The sequence below is a fragment of the Scardinius erythrophthalmus genome (genome assembly GCF_964197995.2).
Source record: "Scardinius erythrophthalmus genome assembly, chromosome: 10".
NCBI lineage: Eukaryota > Metazoa > Chordata > Actinopteri > Cypriniformes > Leuciscidae > Scardinius > Scardinius erythrophthalmus.
Genome location: NC_138230.1, coordinates 29,609,390 through 29,630,787, shown reverse-complemented (window position 1 = coordinate 29,630,787; position 21,398 = coordinate 29,609,390). Strand labels below are relative to the sequence as shown.

Here is a 21,398-nt window from a genome sequence, read left to right as displayed (position 1 = left end):
TGCATTGGGTTGGCAAGGACTCTCTCATACACAACCATACAGTAATGGCAAACACACTTGTTAAATCCCTGCCAGGGGGTTCAGTCATGTTTTGGTAAATTAGTTTTTAAGAGGGTAAATGACACAACACCTCGGCAAAATTAGCACCTCCCCTTTCCCTTCCTAATGCTGTCTCATCCCTCCAGACAGACTCAGAGGACTCATGCAGTTAAACTCACTCCAGGTGGTGATGTCTGGCCTTCAGTCTTCACACACAGGCATACTTTGCTGTACAGGTTGCCGAATAAATAACCTCTTTTTCATCCTCATTATTGTCTGTCTATCTATCTATCTATCTATCTATCTATCTATCTATCTATCTATCTATCTATCTATCTATCTATCTATCTATCTATCTATCTATCTATCTATCTATCTATCTATCTATCTATCTATCTATCTATCTATCTATCTATCTATCTATCTATCTATCTATCTATCTATCTATCTATCTATCTATCTATCTATCTATCTATCTATCTATCTATCTATCTATCTATCTATCTATCTATCCTAGGACACATTGTTAATGACGTTCGTGTGCGCTCATTGGTACTCCTGTCCTGCAGATGTCGCTCTAGTGTGTTGCAAATTACTCATAGAGAGAGACAGAGGGCTGGACTGACTGGAACACAACGGGAGTTTGTGCTCTGCTGAGTTTTGGCCATGAGAGTGAGACAGTCAGTCTAGACGCTCTTGACAGCCTCGTCTGGAGGAGAGACACTTCCCTCTGCGGCTCTGTCCCCATCACGACGACACATTTACAAACGTAAGCCATTTCTATCTATCATATGGAGTTATTTGATGATGGCCCGGAGTGGTTCGAGGCAGTAAATGTGCTGCATTTCTGCAAGGAAAAAGCAATTGAAGTTGTTGCAGACAGTCGCAATGGAAAAGACGCGTTCATGTTCTTAAAGGGACCGTCGCTTATTAATTAATGCTGCATAAATGTTCAGTATTCCACTACTGCGGTGTTCTTAGGTTAAATGCGCGGTAAATAACGGGGCTGTGCCATTCTAAACTTTCTGGTCTAATATCAAGTTTTTATTTTTATTTGCTGCAAAGTCAGGACTTTAGTATCCTCGTCTAATTAAAAGTTTCTGTAGAGAAGGTAAACACAGTATGCACTTAGAAATAGAAGTTCTCTGTGACAGTTTAACCTCAGTTTGTATTATGCAATAGAAATATCAGGATGCTGTCTCTGCATTATTTTTATAGATTTGTTGTAAGGGGCAATAAGGCTTTTATGCAATGTTTCATGTTATGCGACAAAAACACTGGCGCGCACACACACACACACACACACACACACACACACACACACACACACACACACACACACACACACAATAAGATAAATCCTGAAGCTTTGCTTTCATAATGTTTATTTATTTATTTATTTTTTATTGCAGGGTTGTGTCTTTTTGGCATGTAATGGTGCTCTTACACTGTTATTCCCTTATAGGCGTATATAACATCCTCAGGGGCCAGTTTGAAGACTCATAATTCATCATGTCTGAGAGAGAGGTGAATCAGAGACCATGGCTGCAACCTCTTTCAGTCTCACAAAGATGCATAATTCAGCCCATACTGGTACCTTAAAATGTGGCTAGACAGTAATTCTTGAAAAAACTTCCTCTGTCTCTTTCCTGGGGTCATTTTGCATGGCTGAAGTAACATAAAGTGGCATTATGTGGAGCCCCAGGCCCCAGATTCCCTCATTTGTTCCTAGTGATGCACACAGTCCAGCGCCATAACACGGATGTGGCTTTGTTCCGAAAACTAGAGGGCTGCCTGAGTAGGCACTATTTTAAAGCATCATGGGAACACTGCTGGTACAAAAAGTGATGTTCCATTTCAGATGCTGCCTTAGAAGGCAGTTGCCTTTGTAGGCAGTAGACAGCAAGACAGCTCAATAGGTTTTGGAACAGAGCCTGTGCTTTCCCTTTAAGCTGCCAAATTAAGTGATACTCCTGACCCCTCTACTTTCTGTCTCACTCAATGTCCATTTCATTCTACCTCTGTTAAACACCCAGCAAAAAGTACATCATGGAAACTCTTGGTCTTGTTTAGTCCTGTAGAGCAGTGGTTCCTAAACTCGGGTACGTGAACAAAATGTTCACTTAATTTTACCCCACCCAAAAACAACTTAAAGTGTTAGGTCACCCAAAACTGAAAATACTGTCATTAATCGCTCATACTCTTGTCATTCCAAACCTGCAAGACTTTCATTCATCTTTGGAACACAAATTAAGCTATTTTTGATGAAATCTGAGAGCTTTCTGTCCCTCCATTGCTGCGCAACTACCAATTTGACGCTTCAAAAAGTTTATAAAGAGATCTTAAAACTAATCCATATGAATTGAGCGGTTTAGTCCAAATTTTCTGAAGAGACTTGATCGCTTTATATGATTAACAGATTGAATTTAGGCTTTTATTCACATTTAAACATTGATCAGCGAACATAAACAGAAGCTCAACCAAACCTGCTTTACTCACGAGAACAAACTTCATTGGTTCTTGCGGAAGCTCTAATGTGCTGCGTAACATAGGCAGCTATAAAAGCCTAAATTCAATCTCTTCATAATAGGGATGTCAACGATTAATCGACGATCGATTAATTGTCGATAATACATTTAATCGATAGAACTTATCGATCATCGATTAAGCAGGTCTTCATGCGGGTTCGCGGCGTGCTGCTCAACCGCGAAACATGTAAAGCGAGCGCGCCGGAGTTATGTTTGGGACCATTTTACACCTTCATCATCATGTAAGTTTGCGTGTGCATTCGCAGCCTTTTGTTTTGTTCAAATGTAAGTTGTAATACTGTTTATTTTGTGTATGCCTATCTATATCTGATTTATCTCATATTGGATGCATTTGGTAAAGAACTCTGTAGTAAAGCGTCAGCTTCAGCGCGCGCAGCTCAAACGGCAGTGCACGACTAATAATGACTATTGGGACTGTAATATTACATAACATTATAAAGAGAACAATATTGTAATAAAAAATTGTGAATTATTTGGGTTTAGTTGCCGTGTCGCGTTGCTTCAGGAAGAGCGCGTCCACAAAAGGAGTAGTTCTGAATGAATGGCACGTAACTTAGTTCAAGTTCACTTGTGCATGAATTTGCGTCATTTTGTGCAGATATAATTTGTAATATTGTTTATTTTAAATATATCTGATTAATCTCATATAGGATGCGTTTCTTTTAGATAAATAACGTGCTAGCAAAGTGCTCCAGTTTAACGGTTGCAGATTCATTCAGCGCGTGCAGTTGTTCCAGGAAGAGCGCGTCCACAACAGTCACACATTCTAGCGCATATGAGGCGGCGCTGGTGACGCGTTGTATTAGTAGTTATATTTGATTATTAAATAATTAATTTAATTATCAATCACATCGAAACATTTTACAATCCTACTAGCCCTTTTATTTAAAACCATTCTAATCGATTTGGTGAGGAACATTAGCATTTGCAGACCCTGTCATGCTGTTGGCCATATGCCACTGCAGTTGACGCATATCGCAGTATTAAGGCTAACGATTAATCGATTAATTGATCGTTAATTTAAACGACGATCGATCATGGGAATTTGTGAAAATTGACATCCCTACTTCATAATGTAAAGCAATCGTGTTTTTTCAGAAAATTTGGAAAGCTTTGGTCAAAAATTGGTCGGAAGGTCTCGGATTACATCAAAAGTATCTTGATTTGTGTTCTGAAGTTGAACGAAGGAATTAGGGGTTTAGAATGACATGAGGGTAAGTAATTAATGACAAAAAAATAATTTTTTAACAGAAAATATTCATTTATTGAATATTTTGAATAATTGGATAATGCTCTCTGCTAAAAGTAAGAATCAGTTTAAAACATTTTCCCCCGTTTTCATAGACAAGGCTTAAGCCTAGTCCCAGACTAAAATGCATGTTTGTACATATCTTAAAACATGTCAGTGCCATTGTTTTGTCTAAAGGTGCACACCAGTAATGTTTTTTTTTAAGGCACGTTTATAAAAGCTACTTAAATGTCCGAATTGAACTAAGGCCCAATCCTGGCTTAATCTAAGCCTTGTTTGTGGAACCAGGCCTTAACACATAAAGGGGGTGTTCACACTACACTTTTCAATCCATTGCCTTCCATTAATACATATGCAAATGCAGGACACTGGAATTTTGTATAGTCTGTGTTTTTATTATTTATGTCAAATTTGTGTTTTTAAAACGGCGTCATTCTCGTTCTTTGCAGTGTCCAGTGAAAATATGCGTGCTCAAAGTCTAGTGTGATCATATTCATGGCTTAATTACACAGTTTTTCACTCAAAATTGGGGAATAAATTCCTGAAATTCCATCTGAGCCTGTGCATGAGCAAAGCCTGGATCACTTCCTGCAGCTAATGTTGCTCTAGAGAGTCTTCTGCACTGATATGACTGTATAAAGATAGTGCTGAGAGGATATGAAAAATAAAGTTGTCCTCCCTGAAGGTTTGTTTTTTGTTGACCTGTCTGAAGTTGGCCCAGCTGTTTATGCTGGGTGCTGCAGTTTTTGTTGTTCTCTTTTGCATGAGTTTGTTTTTACATCACAGTATTTTGCCAGTGACCTTATATTGTTGCCATTGTCCACTGAAAAACAGCTGATAAAAATGCAGTCCAGTTTGGAGCAAATATACTCAGTAATCTTTTTAATCCTACCACAAATATGTTGATAGCATGACTCACTCCTTCAGTGTATTTATGCAGTCCATTCATGCTTATGTACTGATACAGATATAATATGGCTGATGGTTTATTTGTAGCAGGATTTTGTCTTTAATTTCATGTTGAAGAAATGGTTTGCAAATTCAATTTTCTTTCTACTGTTTATGTGTTTTATATTTGAAACAGAAAAATTTGTTTTTCAGGCAATAGCCTGAATGTCTATCAAATGCAGTGTGTGTGAATTTAACAGTCTTCTATTTTTTGTGTGTGATATGAGTGATTACAGCTGTAATTTCTTTTGTTTTGACTTGTCCATTAATTGGACTAATAAAAGCTACAAAATGTATACACAAAATTAATTAAAAACTGTATAACTACGTGTGGCATACTACTGTTTGAAATGCTCACGATAGGTTAATATGCCCTCTGTTTTACTCAATATGCAGTGAATATGGCACAGTATTCAGTAAATAGCAAGCTGGTGTTTCACTTTGTTGAACAGCCCATAATTTGCTATTTCTAGTCAGAGAGAGGGGGCATTCTCATTTTAGAGAGCATTTCAACAGATACATTTTTATATGCCTTTGAAAACATGATGATGATGATGATTTGTTTAATTTTCATAGAAGGAAAAGGCTGTAGGTATTGTAAACATGTGAAGGCCTATATGCTAAATGCCTATATATACCAGACTTATACTAAAACCTACAAAGCTTCACTTTTGATTTCACAGGGTGTAATGTATCGAGCAGAGCCAGCAAGCAGTGCTTATTGTGACTCATTCACATGCTTTCCATCAACAATCACTACATCATAATAGATGTGGTACATAAATCTACACTCCTGTGTTGCTGGAGCATTAGGGAACAAGCCTGTTAGCAACAAGCCATCTATGTACTTGTTCCTAAGCTTGGGAGACTGATTAGGGACTAACAGGCTGCTGTTTTTCCTCTTCTTCCTTCTCGATCTTTATTTTTAGCCATCTTAGGCACCCTTCCCAGTCCACCCAGGGAGTCTCTCTGTTCTAGCTCAGGCTAAGACTCCAAATTCACCAGGTTTTAGCATCTACGGTTGTGGCGAGGAAGAGAAAAAGGGCTTTTCTGTCTTTCTGCAGGTTTCTCTTAGCTGCCTTTGAAGAAGCTCAGTTTTATTCATGTATGCCCCATAAATATTGATCAGAGTCCTGGTTCAACGCATCTTTTTGCTTTGAAGGCTTATTGATGGATTAGTTTCCTGCAGGAATAATTCATTGGGCAGGAAGAGGGAGTGTTTGGGACAGAGCTTGATTTCGAAAGTCTTTATTCAAGGCCTGACTCAAGCCTGTGAGGATGCACAGCACTGGAAAGAATGCCAAGGTCTTTCGTTTTTAATCTTAATATTTTTTGAAAAATAATTCAAGACTTTTAACTGAACGGATTTGGACCAGCAGCACAGTTTACTGCGGTTATAATATTATTCTTTGATATACTTATTGTAGATTTTACTTTGGGAGCCAGTAAACAAAACAAAAATGGCCCAATGTCAATCACACATCCAAAATGCAGAGCGAGTGAAAGATCAGAATGAAATATTATATGTTGAGAGAGTGTTGATGCATATCTAGCCTTTGCTTGCCAACATATTTATTCATGGAGATTAAATCCGAGAACGCCCTCCTGCTTTCTCTTGTGTCCATTGAAGTGTAGTCTGTTCTCAGCCGTGTCTCTGATGCCTTCCAGCTGAATGGCTCTTAAACCAGAATTATTAAATTCGTAAACGTCCCATTGCCACTCTTCAGTTCCCCATGTGGAGAGGACCTGGAAATTTCGGATGTCACAATTCAGATTCTAATACTATGCAATTAGTGTAGCATGTAGCGCATAAAAAATAGTGTCTTTATGCCACTGACCCCTTTGCGAACTTTTCAGCCTCTAAGCTTAATCCATTAGCATTAAATAAATTGTAACTTAGAGTTACAAAGTCTTGCAAAAAACAAAAATCAACTGAAAGATGTTAATTTTAAGAACATTTTCCTTTTCATTGCTCATGCAAATTTGGTTAATATTAGCCATTATTTATTAGGGATGGGTCAGGATTGTCAGCTAGTCATCCAACAAGTGTATGGTTGACTAGGGAGTATCATTTTGTACGGAAGAACTTTAAAGGTAAAGTGTGTAATGTCATTGCCACTAGCATCACTCCATGCTAGCATGCTAAAACCCACTCTGAGACTAGGGTTGCAAAATTCTGGGAATTTTCAAAGATGGAAACTTTCCATGGGAATTAATGGGAATTTAAGGGAATTAACAGGAATTTATGGGAATAAACGGGAATAAACTGGGAATTTTCAAAGTTGAGGGTTGGCTTTTCATAGGGAACTTAAATATAGTTGAGGAAAGTATATTTTAGCATAATCTTGACTAAAACAAACAGATGCCATTCAAATACACTTGAATATCCATGCCATTCCTCAATCACATGCACATAGCACACTGCTTACTGCATGGCTATTGAGACCACACCCCCTACTGGCACTGTGCATGCCTCCATCACATGTACAGAAGCCCAAAGCACAAGACTATTGAAGGCACATATTTGAGCCTGTGGACTAAACAAAGTGAAATAAATTTTGATGATATTATGGGGAAATATATTTATTAAATGTTTAAATTGCAAACATCACATACAAATGTATTCATCTAGTAGATAGCAAGCTGATAAGTTAGATGCTAAATAAGCTAGCATAACTTTATTTACCACATAAGTAGGGCTGGGCGGTATGTCGGTATATATCGTTACCGCGGAAGAAAATGTCAACCGTAACAGATTTTTTTATTCCGTGTATACCGCAACATGTAAATAAGTAGGCGTGGTTAACATGCGTGCAGCGTGCGCGAGACTGAGACACTGATATTTGTCAAAGAAACATGAAGAAAGACCAAGAGGATCCACAAAAGGAATTACGTTTTCAAAATGAACGTGATATTTTCGGGGGGGAAGGTGCAGAAGTCAACTAGAGCAGTGCAGCACACTGAAAGTTTAGAGAGACGCACATGCTCGCAACAGGGCTTACTTGACAACAAGTTCATATATCAATATTCTAACGAATAGAAATAACCTTAAGTAATGTATCTATTCGTCTCTTATGTGTACAGTTACTTTCAGAGTGGATGCGCAAGCGGTTGCCGTGGTAATGAATATTTTCAAAATTCCCCAGCTTAACTTCCCATGGAAATTTACCGGAAACTTTCCGGAAATTTACCGAAAATTTTCCGCCCCTTTGCAACCCTATCTGAGACAATCTGTGTGCTTAAATTAATCTCTTTAAAAGCTCCAACGCTCCAGCGACCAAAGCCTGAAGGTCTGTTCAAAGCAATGCAAATGTTCTGACAGTAGGTGGTGCTTATGCAAAAGCAGAAATACAGCAGTATACAAGAGCCAAATATTTTTGATTGACTAGAGTTCTTTGTTGTGCGATAAAAAAAAATTAAAAAAAAGGTTAAAAATCTGTACACATTAACAACTATTCATTCAAATTCAAATGTTTGTTGCACACAAGACTGGGCTTTACATTGCATCTTTCATCATGACTTTTGCGTTTTAAAAATGGTTTGTCTGGTTAAAAATCTTTAGACTTTTAAAAACATGTAGTTAAGTTTTGCACATTCATACATACCTTGCAAACTTCAGTACTTTGGACAGATAAAATACCATTGGGGCACGCAGCACTGATGTTCCGCGTCGCATTGTCCTAGCTAAAAAATTGCATGTACATTAGTTCGATCCCCCACACAAACAAATAGAATAAAAACATTCCCAGCCCTGTCTCGTCTGGTGAGCAAGTGAGCCAGACTAGGCCTGTAATTTGATCGCTGTGGTGTGATGAGTCTAGATGACTTTGCTGATCCATGCAGCCATCATTCAGCCAGCTGTGGTGGTGCAGCATTCATCAGCTGACCTGAGACATGGCTATGGCTATGACCAGGGCCGGTTCTAGACATTTGGAGGCCCTAGGCAAAATTCATGTTGGAGGCCCCCCACCCCCAATAAAAAACACTTGAAACAAATATGATTCCTAACCTTTTTATTTATACAACATTTAATTTTAAATTTAGTATATTTTTACTTACACAGTACACAAGTTTGGACAAATGACTATTTTTAATGTTTTTGAAAGAAGTCTCTTATGCTCATCAAGCCTGGATTTATTTGATCAAAAATACAGAAAAATAATATAGTGAAATATTATTACAATTTAAAATAATGGTTTTCTATTTTACTATACTTTAAAATATATTTCTGTGATGCAAAGCTGAATTTAGTGTCACGTGATCCTTCAGAAAACTTTATAATATTCTGATTTATTATCAAATGTTAGAAATGGTGCTTAATATTTATTTTATAACATGTGATACTTTTTTTCAGGATTTTTTGATTATTAAAAAGTTGTTTTAAAAAAGTCTTCACTATCACTTTTATATATTTAACACATCCTTGCTGAATATTCCTGTTTTTCTGTATTTTTGATCCAATAAATGCAGGCTTGAAGAGCATAATAGGAAACTTCTTTCAGAAACATTAAAAATAGTAATGGGTCCAGACTTTTTACTGGTAGCCTACTACATCAAACTTTATCTAAGGTAATCTCTTTTTTGTTTAATGAAGATGTTATTGTTCTTCTTGTTATTTTGCTGTTTTATTCAGTTTATTCACAGTTCCAGAATAGCACTTCAGTAGATGAACATGAACGTGCTTTTATAAATGTTTTCATAGCTACGTTATGGGCAGGATGTTTCCCTCCCATTTAATCAATATTGACTGCAGATATTGTCATATTATTAATATCAGTAATATGATATTATGTATTGCATTGCTACCTTAAATATGCTATACACAAATCAAGTGGAAGAGAAAGATACGATCGCTACTGAGCAGAAAAAAAATTCTAAACTAATATTCGTATAGGCTAGGATGTCAGGGTATTATCTAATCATCAGCATCAGAATATAGAAGATAGATATGAGATCTTTTATTTGAAACATTTAAAAATGTTGCAGTGTGTTGGTTTTTTAACTTTGAATACAAACGTCTTGTCTTTTACTTTTGTAGCTTTTTTATTAGTCAGCTCCCAACGCGATGTTATTCATTGTAATTCAAAGCGTCGCGTCTGGGCACGTTAATGACGCTCGCGCTCTTTTAAACTCGTAGACTAACAAAGCGATGAATTATTTTTCCAGAAATGACGCTGATCTACAGTAGCCCACAAGTTTATATTTAAAATACATTGCAATCACTCCAAAATCGATGACCTGCATTACGAAATGTGCTTCTTTGCGTGCCTATTTAGGCTTTTGCTTCGCACTCGCAGCACCTGATGGATGCGTTCGTTGACCGCCCCTGACCGCCGCTGACGTCCCCTCGGACTTAACTGGCTGGCGCCTCGCGTTAATGTGATATAATGTAACAGTCTATGGTTTAGATAAACATCGTCACTATTTTTAGTTATTTAATAAATTTTGAAATAAATTGTAGATAGGACATTTGAACATTTATTTATTTTTATTTTTTTATTTTTTTTGTCCCTCTGTCTGGGCCCCATCCCGCCAATCGGGCCCTAGGCACGTGCCTAGTTTGCCTTTGCGTTAATCCGGCTCTGGCTATGACAAAGATTGGGGTCAGGGATCCTGATTACAGTTCATGGAATGAGATGAGACTTGTACTTTAACTCTGACTGCTTGATGGCCAAACCTGGCAACAGATGCCACAAAACTGCATTGTGACATCAACAGTCATCGTGATCGGCTCCTTCCACCAGCTTCAGACTCATGTATGGTCATTTGTGCTGCTGCCACCTAACATGCCCATAAGTGGTGAGGCAGACTGCTCCTCGCCTGTAGCCTGCCCACGTCTCTCTCTCCCTCTCTCGCACGGCCTCCCTCCCCCTCTTCTCTTCCTGGCTCGAGGAGAGAACGCCGATAGAAGCCTGCATTCCTACAGCATAGCAGGAAAGCTTCCTGACACAGGCGGGGAATGCGTGACGTCCCTCTCCGACCGTGCGGTCAAACTGCTCTCGGGACAGCACTCGCGCCATGCCTTGTGTTCAGCCAAACTCGGTTGGCCTGAAGGGGAAAGGTCTCACAGTGTAGTGCACGACACACACTTCTGAGTCAGACTATTCTTCTATCCTTTGATCAACCAACCTTTTTTAATGGTTTTAATGATACCAACATTTTAGATCCTGGTGAAATTTCAATTTCAAATTTCATCATTTAGATATCACAGCAAAAATAACTAGGCAAACTAATGTGAGTAAAAAGTCCTTGAACAACTATTGAAGACAAGTAAACAGTCAGGACGTGAAGTTTGGGCTTTTAGGGTGGGACAAGCTGTAAAGGAAAGGTGTGCACTGGATTTATAATACAACACAAAATGAGAGCATCATTGCAAAACAGAATGCTGCACAATAATAATTGTCACAACTATTAGAAGCCAAAACTGAAATAGAAAAGAAAATTCAATTAATCGTCCAGCCCTAGTGCACACTGTAAGATTTTTCTGTTTAAGTAAAATTTCGGGGATCATAAAGGATTTCTCGCAAAATCGTCTTTGATTACTTGGTGTGATTGGCGGTTGTTTAATTTCCTTTGTGATGAATATCACACCGGCCCTGTCCCAAATGGCAAACTTAATATGCACTTTCGGTCTTGTGGACTTACAATGGCTGCCGCGTACGTGTGTCTGTTAAATCCATGAGACTGTAGGGTCTCCCATTTGTCATTTTAGGTTTCAGAAGGGTGCTCGCAAGCGCCCCCTTTGCGGTCGATATGTGCCCTCGATGCACACTTTTGCCGAGCCCGCACTGATGCGATCTCAGCTGCAGACTTCTTCCTGACAGTAAAAGTGGCATTATATCACAAAAGTGCAGACTTGTAGGAAGACCGCGAGTGCCATTTGGGACAGGGCTACCGCTTCCTTGTCCTAGCCAAGTGTGCCAAATGTGTTCAAATAATTTTTTCCCAAAGATGGTTTCTGACATTTTAGGTAGGCTATAGTTCTTATTACGGTTTGTAGATGTTAATCGTTTTTTTCAAAAAGTATGGTTTTAGTTCAATATTTGATGCTATAAAAACAGGGCATAATGTCATGATTGACAACCGTGCTTGTGATAAAGTCTGTGTGAGCGGGAGTATGTGCAGGTCCTTGATGCCGCGGCTCCACCTCAGGCTCTGAATGACGTAATCAGCAATGACCATTACTTGGATTTTTTGGCTTAATTTTTCTACAGTGAAAGGAAGTGGAGACGCGCTGTCCATCTTTTTTTACAGTCTATGGTCCTATGGGTTCTCAACTCTGGCTCTCGGGATCCTATTTCCTGCCGAGTTTAGCTCTGACCCTAATCAAACACACCAGAACAAGCTAATCAAGGTCTTCAGGATTACTTGAATGTTACAGGCAGGTGAGTTTGATTGAGGTTGGAGCTGAACTCTGCAGGAGAGTGGACCTTGAGGGCCAGAGTTGAGAAGCCCTGTTCTATTAAGAAGTGATGAAGCAACATGTGATAAAAGGTATCTCTTCCATGCTAATCAGAGTTTTGTACTTATCAGCAGTAATTGCAAAATTCACTCCAGGGAGCCCTGCTCTGGAAGTACCGCTCACCATGTAGGTCCTATATTAAAAGGTTAGTTCACCCAAAAATTTCTAATTTATTGCAGGGTAGATGTGGGAACTGTATTAACTTATCAATAACAGGCAATTCGTTAGCCGAGCACTAACGTGAATGACTGATGTAACATTAAAGTTTGCAAAACAAATCTTGCTCCATCCTTTATCTTTACTCAAGTAGTAAGAACGACAGACAATCTGCATTAATAGACACAGTTTTAGGTAATAGTGGCCCAGTAGGTAAGACAGCAATAATGTGAGTTAGCTAGAAACTAACACAATATAAAACACAAAACTATGTATTTTGAACACCGGGTAGAAAATATATTCATCAATAATTATTCATACTTTCAGGTTGTGATTCTGAGGAGCGAGCTGGTCCAAATAAACTGGGTACTAACCCAAGAGCAAGCGTTTTGTGAATCCCGAGTTGAACTCCAAGATTTGAGAAGCAGTCATCAGTAAAACTACGTGTTTGTTTACATCATTGTTTGAGGTGTTTGAGGGTGGGTCGAGTTGTTCGGACAATGTACAACATAGGTGTGCGTTTTACAAATGTATTTTCTAGTGACGTAGAACCGTAACGAATCACAGACGATTCGTTTAGGCAGTTCAGAGTCGATTACTTCTTTTGAGAGGCAATAACTTTATTTATCATGCACTTTTGACTTTACAACTTTGCAGAATGTTTACATTCACAAACAGCTAGGCCTATATTACACACTGCATGAAAGGGATATATATTTGAAAAACCATAATACGGGCACTTTAAAATATATTAAAATAGAAAACGGTTTCTTTTAAATTGTGATAATATTTCACAGAAATACTGTTTGTACTGTATTTTTGATCAAATAATTGCAGCATTGATAATCATAAGAGACTTCTTTCAAAAAAGTAGTGTAAATGGGGTCAAATTTTAATTTATGATTCACCCATAAAAATTAATCTTGTATTTGAAGCACAGCATAGCTCTACATGCTTTCAGTATTTCTAGCTATACCCCTCAGTACAGACCATCTTTGTGTCTCATACCACAAATTAAGCCTTTGTCTTTTCGTAGCGTTGTCTGTCTTCTGCCAGTGCTGCTAAGATCTGGCTAGCTCTTGCGGAACATATTGCATGGACGTGCCCCAAGTTAGCGCCTGTGGGACATGATTTCTGATAGAAAGTCCAGATGGAGACGCTTCAGGCCTGCATAGTGTTTTTTTTAATCCCCTCCCGGGGCAAAGCCTATGACCCAGGCCATACCCCTCTGGTGCGCCTTCTCAGAGGACCGACTTATATGTTGAGCCAATGTGGTGGCGTTAGTTAGTTTGAACCGCACAAGGCTGCTAGGCAGACTTGCGCTGATCTTACGTTCGCAGCAAATTAGACACTTTCTTCTTCTGCCTTATTTGAGTGAGAGGGGTGACCTCTAAACCATGTGCTCTGACTTCTTATAGAGGCGTTTGGATGAAAATTGTTGCAAAATCTTTAAATAGCAATGCGTAAATGCTAACACACATTAATGCTCCCTGTGTCTCTCTCTCTTGCACATACACACAAACCTCACCTTTCCTGTGTGAAAACTGTGCTATAAATGTTCGCTGGTGCTGTGACAGACTCTGTCTGCAGTTGGCATGGTTTCAGTTGAGATCTGTGTGTGTGTGTGTGTGTGTGTGTCTGCGAACGGAACGGAACAGAACAGAACAGCACTGTACAAGCCCTCATTCTTTAGATTGTACTGCACGTACAGCTGTGGCTTGTGTCTCTCGTCATCTGTTAACACAGGGCGTCTTTAGAAAGAGGCTGCATGCTCCGGAACATTGTGAATACAATCAGATGCATTCAGGAACGGAGAGACAGAACAGGCGAATCTTAAAAACACTTTAGCTAAAAGAATGGCAGAGTTTTAAATGTCAAAACTCACCATGTTTAAGCAGATGGGGCTTTTTGACTAAATAAATAAATAAAACAATCTGTTTTGTATTCTATGCTTTTAAGAGAAATTGTATGACGTTTGCTTGACCTGATGGGATGTAGGACAGTACATGCTGTCCTTTTTTTTTCTTCCCCTATACAAATGAAGTGATGAGAGAGGTCCATTGGAGGATGGATGGATGTTATGATGTCATGATCCATGTCATAAGCCCATGTTTTGATAGTCCTCACTAGAGCTCTCTTTCACTACCTGGTGGGCTGCCTACCCAGGGTGTGTCTCAGTCTGTTCCCTAATTCATTATTGAGTACACTGCTCAGGAGGTCAAACATTTCTAAGGCTGTCCTGTATAAAATATATCAATATTATAGATTTTTTTTTTTTTATGATTACTTATAAACCGTTAGGACAAACCTACTGTGATGCTATATGAGGTTGTTAATTATTAATCAATGATAAATACTTCTGTAGAAGTCATCAGCCTGCATTGTTAAAACTTTTTTTTTAAATTAATTTGTAACTTTAATTAATAAAGTGAAGATTAGTTAGTCTTAACATTATTTAGAATAGTATAGTTTTTGCTGTGTTATTGAAATAGGTATTGAGAATTATTTTTAGGAAGCCACCTACAGTATAGGCCTACTTGATAGTATACTGTATATGATATCGTTAATAAAAACCCCTACTCGTGTGTGTGTGTGTGTGTGTGTATGGATATTTGTAAAATAATTTATATGTATTTATATACATGTACTGTATATGCTTCATGAGATTATAGTTCTTTTACTTATTAGCATTAAAGCCATTAAGTATTAAAGGGATAGTTCACCCAAAAATTCACTGTCATTACTAAATTCACAAGCAAATGTCATTACTTACTCACCCTCAAGTTGTTCCAAACCTTTGAGTTTATTTCTTCTTTTGAACACAAAAGAAGATATTTTGAAGAATGTTGGCAATCAGACAGTTGACGGTGCCCATTGAATTCCATAGTATTTTTTTCCCTATGGAAGTCAATGTTTACCATCAACTGTCTGATTACCAACATTCTTCAAAATATCAGTTTTTTGTTTAATTTTTGGGTGAACTATCCCTTTAACTACACAGTGTTTTTGTTTAATTTTTTTAAAAACTTTTTTGCTTTAAATCAAAATTTGTAATGTTGTGATTCACCTAAAATCATAAATATACTCTCAACTCTTCCTATTTACCCCAAATTTTTGTGTATTATGCAATTTATGCTTAGTTGTGTCAGGCTGTTAGATAATCTTTCTGAAACAAGAATGTTTTATGTTTATAGCTACCTGAATAGGTTTAACGACAGACATTTGAAGTTAACTATTACTCCCTTGAGCACTGAGGTTTGTAACATCACAGTAACGTGCACGTTAAGTATGTTCAACAGGCATTTTAGGAACTGAAATTGCTCTTACAATGCTTGAACCAAGCAATGAAGTACGTGTTGGTGAACTTTTGTAAAGTAATGTCAGATGTGACTTTGTAATGTCAGGCCCACCCATCTTTGTGTCTAAACTTGGGCCTTTTAGGACACACGTTTAGAATTTAGTTTCGTTTTTCTAGTGTACTCATACATCAGAAGACGCGCAGACAGAACAGACATGCTTTAATTCACCACATGGCCTTTGAAGTCAAATGTTTAGTCTACCAACAGATTGTGTTTGTGTCGAGGTATGTGGAGACGAGATAGCAATCTCCCCCCACATACACGGTCAATGTAATGCCTTGTCTGTCCTGCTAGAGAGCGCGTGCCCTGCGTGCGACCTCTGTACTGAGACAAACACACACACACACACACACACACACCCACACACAGTTCTGAAGAGCAGTCAATGACCCTGTCGTCTAGACGCTGTTAGTGCTACCGTAAGAACCATTGATTGGGTGGAAGCTGACACTTCCAGCATTGCTGAGAGAGAGTGTTACCAACAGAGTGTTTGGACCCCCCCCCCCACTCCGGCATTAATGTCAGGGCCTTTTTGCTGTCCACACCTCCATGAACGCGCACACACCATAGGGACCTGCCTGGGTGTTTTTCCCCCGGGTGTTCAGTCCCCTATGGAGTGCTGTGGTACTAAAGCCCAAAGTGTACTTCGTGTTTTTTACTCTAGCGTATGTGTACAGTCGAACACCTAGCCTTTCAAAGTATCCTCCATTTGTTTGCGTGCACGGATGCAGACAGTCGACGCTTGCGCTCTAGAAATGTTCATATTTGTCCAAAGTCCTCGCTATCTTTCTCAAGAAGTTATGACCGGTAAAATGTCTGTACTCTTTTAAAGAAAAGTTCTGCCTATCTCATAATTCCCTCTCACAAGTGCTTGTCAATGTTGGCGTCTGTTGTTGTTGTTGCAGTCTTTGGTATTTTATTGTTGTTCTTCCGTCTCTTTATTTTCTTCTCTTTAGTGCGACCTGTGAAAGTCGAGCGGCATGCGTGTACTATTCTGGAGAAAATTTGCATCACGTGCACTGTACACGCCCAAAGGATATTACTGTACCTTTAAATGTAGATTAAGTATGATCATTTAAATATGTGAATATTTATGTGTAATACTTTATGACCAGCTGTGATTTGCCATGACTTGGCATGCATGTAACATGCCCATATATCCTGTATACCTTTGGTATATTCAGAACGTTATATTTGCAGTATGTATACTGTGCGTAGTATACATTTTTTTCAGTATGCACAGAATACTTGGATTAAATGCTATATTTATCAGAATGTTGAGTATTCAGGCGAAGCACACCACGTGGAATACTGTATCCCACAATGCACTTTTCCACAATGCACAATATGACCTTCAATTTCAGTTTGATGAATAAATTGGAAGTAATATTTATTAATTTATTAAATTATTTATTTATTTAGTAATGGTTATTTAGTTTTATTATGACCTTCAATAATTACACACTATACATGTGCTGTATGTTTATTGTGCGCAGTATGCACATTTTCAGTTTGTAGTATGCATAGAATACTTGAATTATACATTTGTCAAAATGAGTAATGTATTAACTGGATTGTTAAACGTTGGACTTTTTTTTTTTTTACATATTTCTTGTAAATTTGTAAAATAAGTATTTTATTTTTTAACATGACCTTAAATACTTATATTTGCTATATGTATTGAGCACAGTATGCACATTTTTTTTTTTATTTAAATTCAGTATGCACTAAATACCTGGGTTACATGCTGCTACATTTGTCAAAATGTTCACTATTCAACCAAAACACACTGGAATACTGTATCCTACAATGCAATCTTTATACAAAGCACAATGGCCCTCATTTATCAAAAGTGCGTACACCAAATTTCCAGCGTACACCGGGCGTACACCCAAAACCACGGTGACTTTGAGATTTATCAACATGGACTTTGGCGTACGGCACGCTCAAATCCTACACCTGCTCAGGAGGTGGTGTACACACGTTTTGAGTGCGGGAATGCGCAGAAAAAAACAATTCCTAACACCACAAAACGCACTGACAAACTAAAAGATATAATATATTATGACCCACTGTAAAAAAACAGCAACATAGTAATTATAAAATTAAGTGTTTATTTTTGTGCAACATGGACTTCAATGTTTAATTTGTGTGACTTTACCAAAGCATTTGAATTGTAGGCATATGTATTCCTTAAGTTGCGAGCCTGTGCGCTTTACCTGACGTTTTGTTTACTTTCGCCTGGCTCCGCAGCGCGAGTCTCCGCAGACTGCGCGCGCACCTCCCCAAACGAACGAGGCGTTTATACTCGACGCGCTCGCCGTTGTACTATTCTTTGAAACGATGGTTAGGCCAGGGTTAGGCCCGGCAGGTATGCACGGACTGGGTTTAGAAATGAAAGGCTTTCAATGACCAAAAAAATAATTCAGACTGACAAAATAATAAAAATGCCATTCTTCTTATTTTAAATAATAATAATAATACAAATAATAATAACGACATTCTTCTTCTAAATAACAATAAGCGTCATTAATAATAAAAATCTAGAAATCAATTTTGTTTCTTTCCACTTCCCTGGTTTCGCTTTCTCTTTCTCAAAGAAGTTTCTCTTTAATTTGCCGTCTTCCGTGTGTCCATGGCGTAAAATGAGGGCGTGGGGGGAGCGGAGACTTGAATATATAGGGGCGTGTTATTCTAATGACGATCGATTTCAGCCGCGGCATTTATCAAGGGCAGGTATTGCGTACACCAGAATTTCAAAGGTACGCACAGCTTCATAAATCAGGCGATGAGAGGAGTGTAAGCATAATCTTACGCCAATATATACGCCCGTTTCTACGCAAGATTGATAAATGAGGGCCAATGTGACCTTCTATTCCAGTTTGAAGAATGAATCTGAAGGCTGTCAAACGATGGACATTTTTGACACAATTTCTTTAAAAATGTAAAATTAAGTATTAACTAAAGAGATGTGGCAGCAAGTAGCATGTTTGAAACATACAGTATCATTGGATATTACATACTATTTCACATGCTAGTTTTGAATATTAGAGTAATAACAGAGTATAGTATAATACACTAAGCAATATGCTAGTATTCTGAACATAGTTGAACATATTACTCAAACTAGTTTTGGAGTATGCAGCATGTATTGTGTGCATAGTATAGAAAACCGGATAACCTTCTAGAGTACATTTGGCAAAATACTCTGCAGTATACATCTAGGGCGCACTGGATACTGGACCATGCGCTCAACCTTCTATTTCCAGTGTGACCAATGAACCAAAAGCAATATCATATTTGTTTTCTTTTTGATCCATTATTTGATAGAACTGCCATGAGTTAAGACATACAAATTTTCTATTAATCTTTAAATTCTTGAAAAGTTTATTGCAGCATAGCTGCATTCTGTTTCACACACTGTTTTAAAATAGTAGGTAGCACACAGTATATAGAGTGCAGTATGAAGAAAGCACATTCTAGTATTCCATTCCCAACATTCTTTGACTTTATCAGGGTTTATCGGGTCCCTTTGTGTCTCTCCAAGCGCTTGGCATCCTCACACCTCTTTTTCTTTCTTTTTTTAATATCGCCTCCTTTATTCATTATAGTCTGGCACCCTCTGTACCAAACGAGACGATAATGTGCTTGTGCCCTTTCCATGCACTCTCTCTTGCTCTCTCTTGTCTTCTCGCTGCCCCTAAAGACGGGCTCTCAGCTGACACCTGAGGGGGGCATAGGATGGTCACAGACACCTCATGTCTTCATGCACCAGACAAACACGCATTCTGTCATTTTCTGTCTAGACTATTATTTTAGTACATCTCACCTGCTATTGTTTTGAATTTATCTCTGAGATGGATTTAAGTGGTAGTTCACCCAAACATGAATATTCTGTCATCATTTACTCACCTCCATGTAATTCCAAACCTGAATTACGTTCTTTTTTTAATGGTACACAAAATTGTTATTTTCCATACATGAAGATATATTTGGGCTGTTAAACTCCAAAAAGGGGGAGAAAAACTACAACAATAATAAAACAACCACAAAACATCTCCTCGTGTTCCACATAAAATAAATATATAAATATATTAATGGATAAATAAATAAATAAATAAATAACTAGGGCTTGTAACCAGAATTGTTATATTTGGAGGGAGTATTCCTTTAAGACAGAAACGGATAAAATAACCCCATCAGCAAGAATAGAAGGTCAATTAGAAAGGACGAAATGAAGCCCAGGTCTGCACTTCTCCAGCCAATAACGTCAACCAATGATCTGTGAAAGTTTCTGCTGCAGATATATAAGATCATGTTGTCTGGCTGAACCAGACGCAGTTTTTTTTTTTAAACCTGTCCTTTAGAAACAAGTACATTCTGATACAATCTTTAAATGAGGGATCAAGCTGAAACGGCTGCATTAGCATTTATCTGATATGTGATTCATCTCCATATACTGATCTGACTCTCATTGTCTTAAGCTTAAAGTTCTCTGGAGTCATAATAAGCAACCTTTGAACTCATTGCATCTATTTTCTTTATTGCAATATGGGAGAGATTTAGACCCCCATTGCAAATCTGGTTTATTGGCAATTTACAGACTTTCAGCTGTTTGCAATGAACAAATCAAACAAAAATAATTGAAATAGCTCAACACAACAAATGTTGTGGTTTCCCCAAATTCAACTGAAAATGCAACTTTTAATGACTTCTGCAGTCTCAAAATTATTCAACCCCTTCACGGCAAGCATCTTTAGTACTGAGTAGAACACTCATTTGCTGTTATGACCTGCTGCAAACGAGATATATTATCAGATTCTGGCAGCGTTTCTGAGGAATCTTAGCCCATTCTTCATGAGCAATGGCCTCCAGTTCAGTAATATTCTTGGGTTTGCGTTCTGCAACCACCTTTTTCAAATCCCACTAGACATTTTCTATGGGGTTCAAGCCAGGTGACTGTGATGGCACTGTAGAATCTTTCAGGGCTTCTTCTGCAACCTAGCCTTGGTGAAATTTGAGGTATTCTTTGGATCATTGTCCTGTTGGAAGGTCAAATGACGCCAAAGCTTCAGCTTCTGCTAGGATTTCCTGATACTTCAATGAATCCATCTTGCCCTCCACATGCTGCAGGTTTCCAGTGTCAGAGGATGCAAAGCAGCCCCAGAGCATCACCGAGCCCCACCATGCTTAACTGTAGACAGAGTATTATTTTCAGCATATGCTTCATTCTTCTTCCTCCAGACATACCGCTGATCCATAGGGCCAAAAAGTTCTGAAGTTTTGTTTCATCGCTCCACAGAACAGAATCCCAAAACATCTGTAGCTTATTTATATGATTTTGAGCAAATTGGAGCAGACTTTTCTTGTGCTTTTGTTTCAGAAGTGGTGTATGTCTTGGAGTTCTGGTATGCGTTTAGTATGCGACTTACTGTGCAAGCTGAAACCTCAGTGCCTGTTGCCACCAAGTGTTGCTGCAGGTCTTTTGCAGTCACTCGAGGGTTTTCTGAACATGCCTTCTCAGAAATCTGGTTGTAGCCGTTGATAGCTTCCTTTTTCTGGCCCTCTAGGTAGTGTAACCACTGTTCCTTTAACTTTTAACTTGCGAACTATGCTTCCAATGGTGTCTCTAGGAA

General features: G+C 38.4%; 1 protein-coding gene across 1 annotated transcript in view; it reads left to right on the top strand.

The window, feature by feature from the left end:
- The first annotated feature begins 646 nt into the window (after positions 1-646).
- Positions 647-21,398, top strand: part of ldlrad4a (low density lipoprotein receptor class A domain containing 4a) — a 98,543-nt gene continuing 77,791 nt past the window's right edge. Inside the window, exon 1 of the mRNA XM_081376722.1 lies at positions 647-808. The gene's annotated coding sequence lies outside the window, so the exon portion shown is untranslated. The remainder of the gene's footprint in view (positions 809-21,398) is intronic.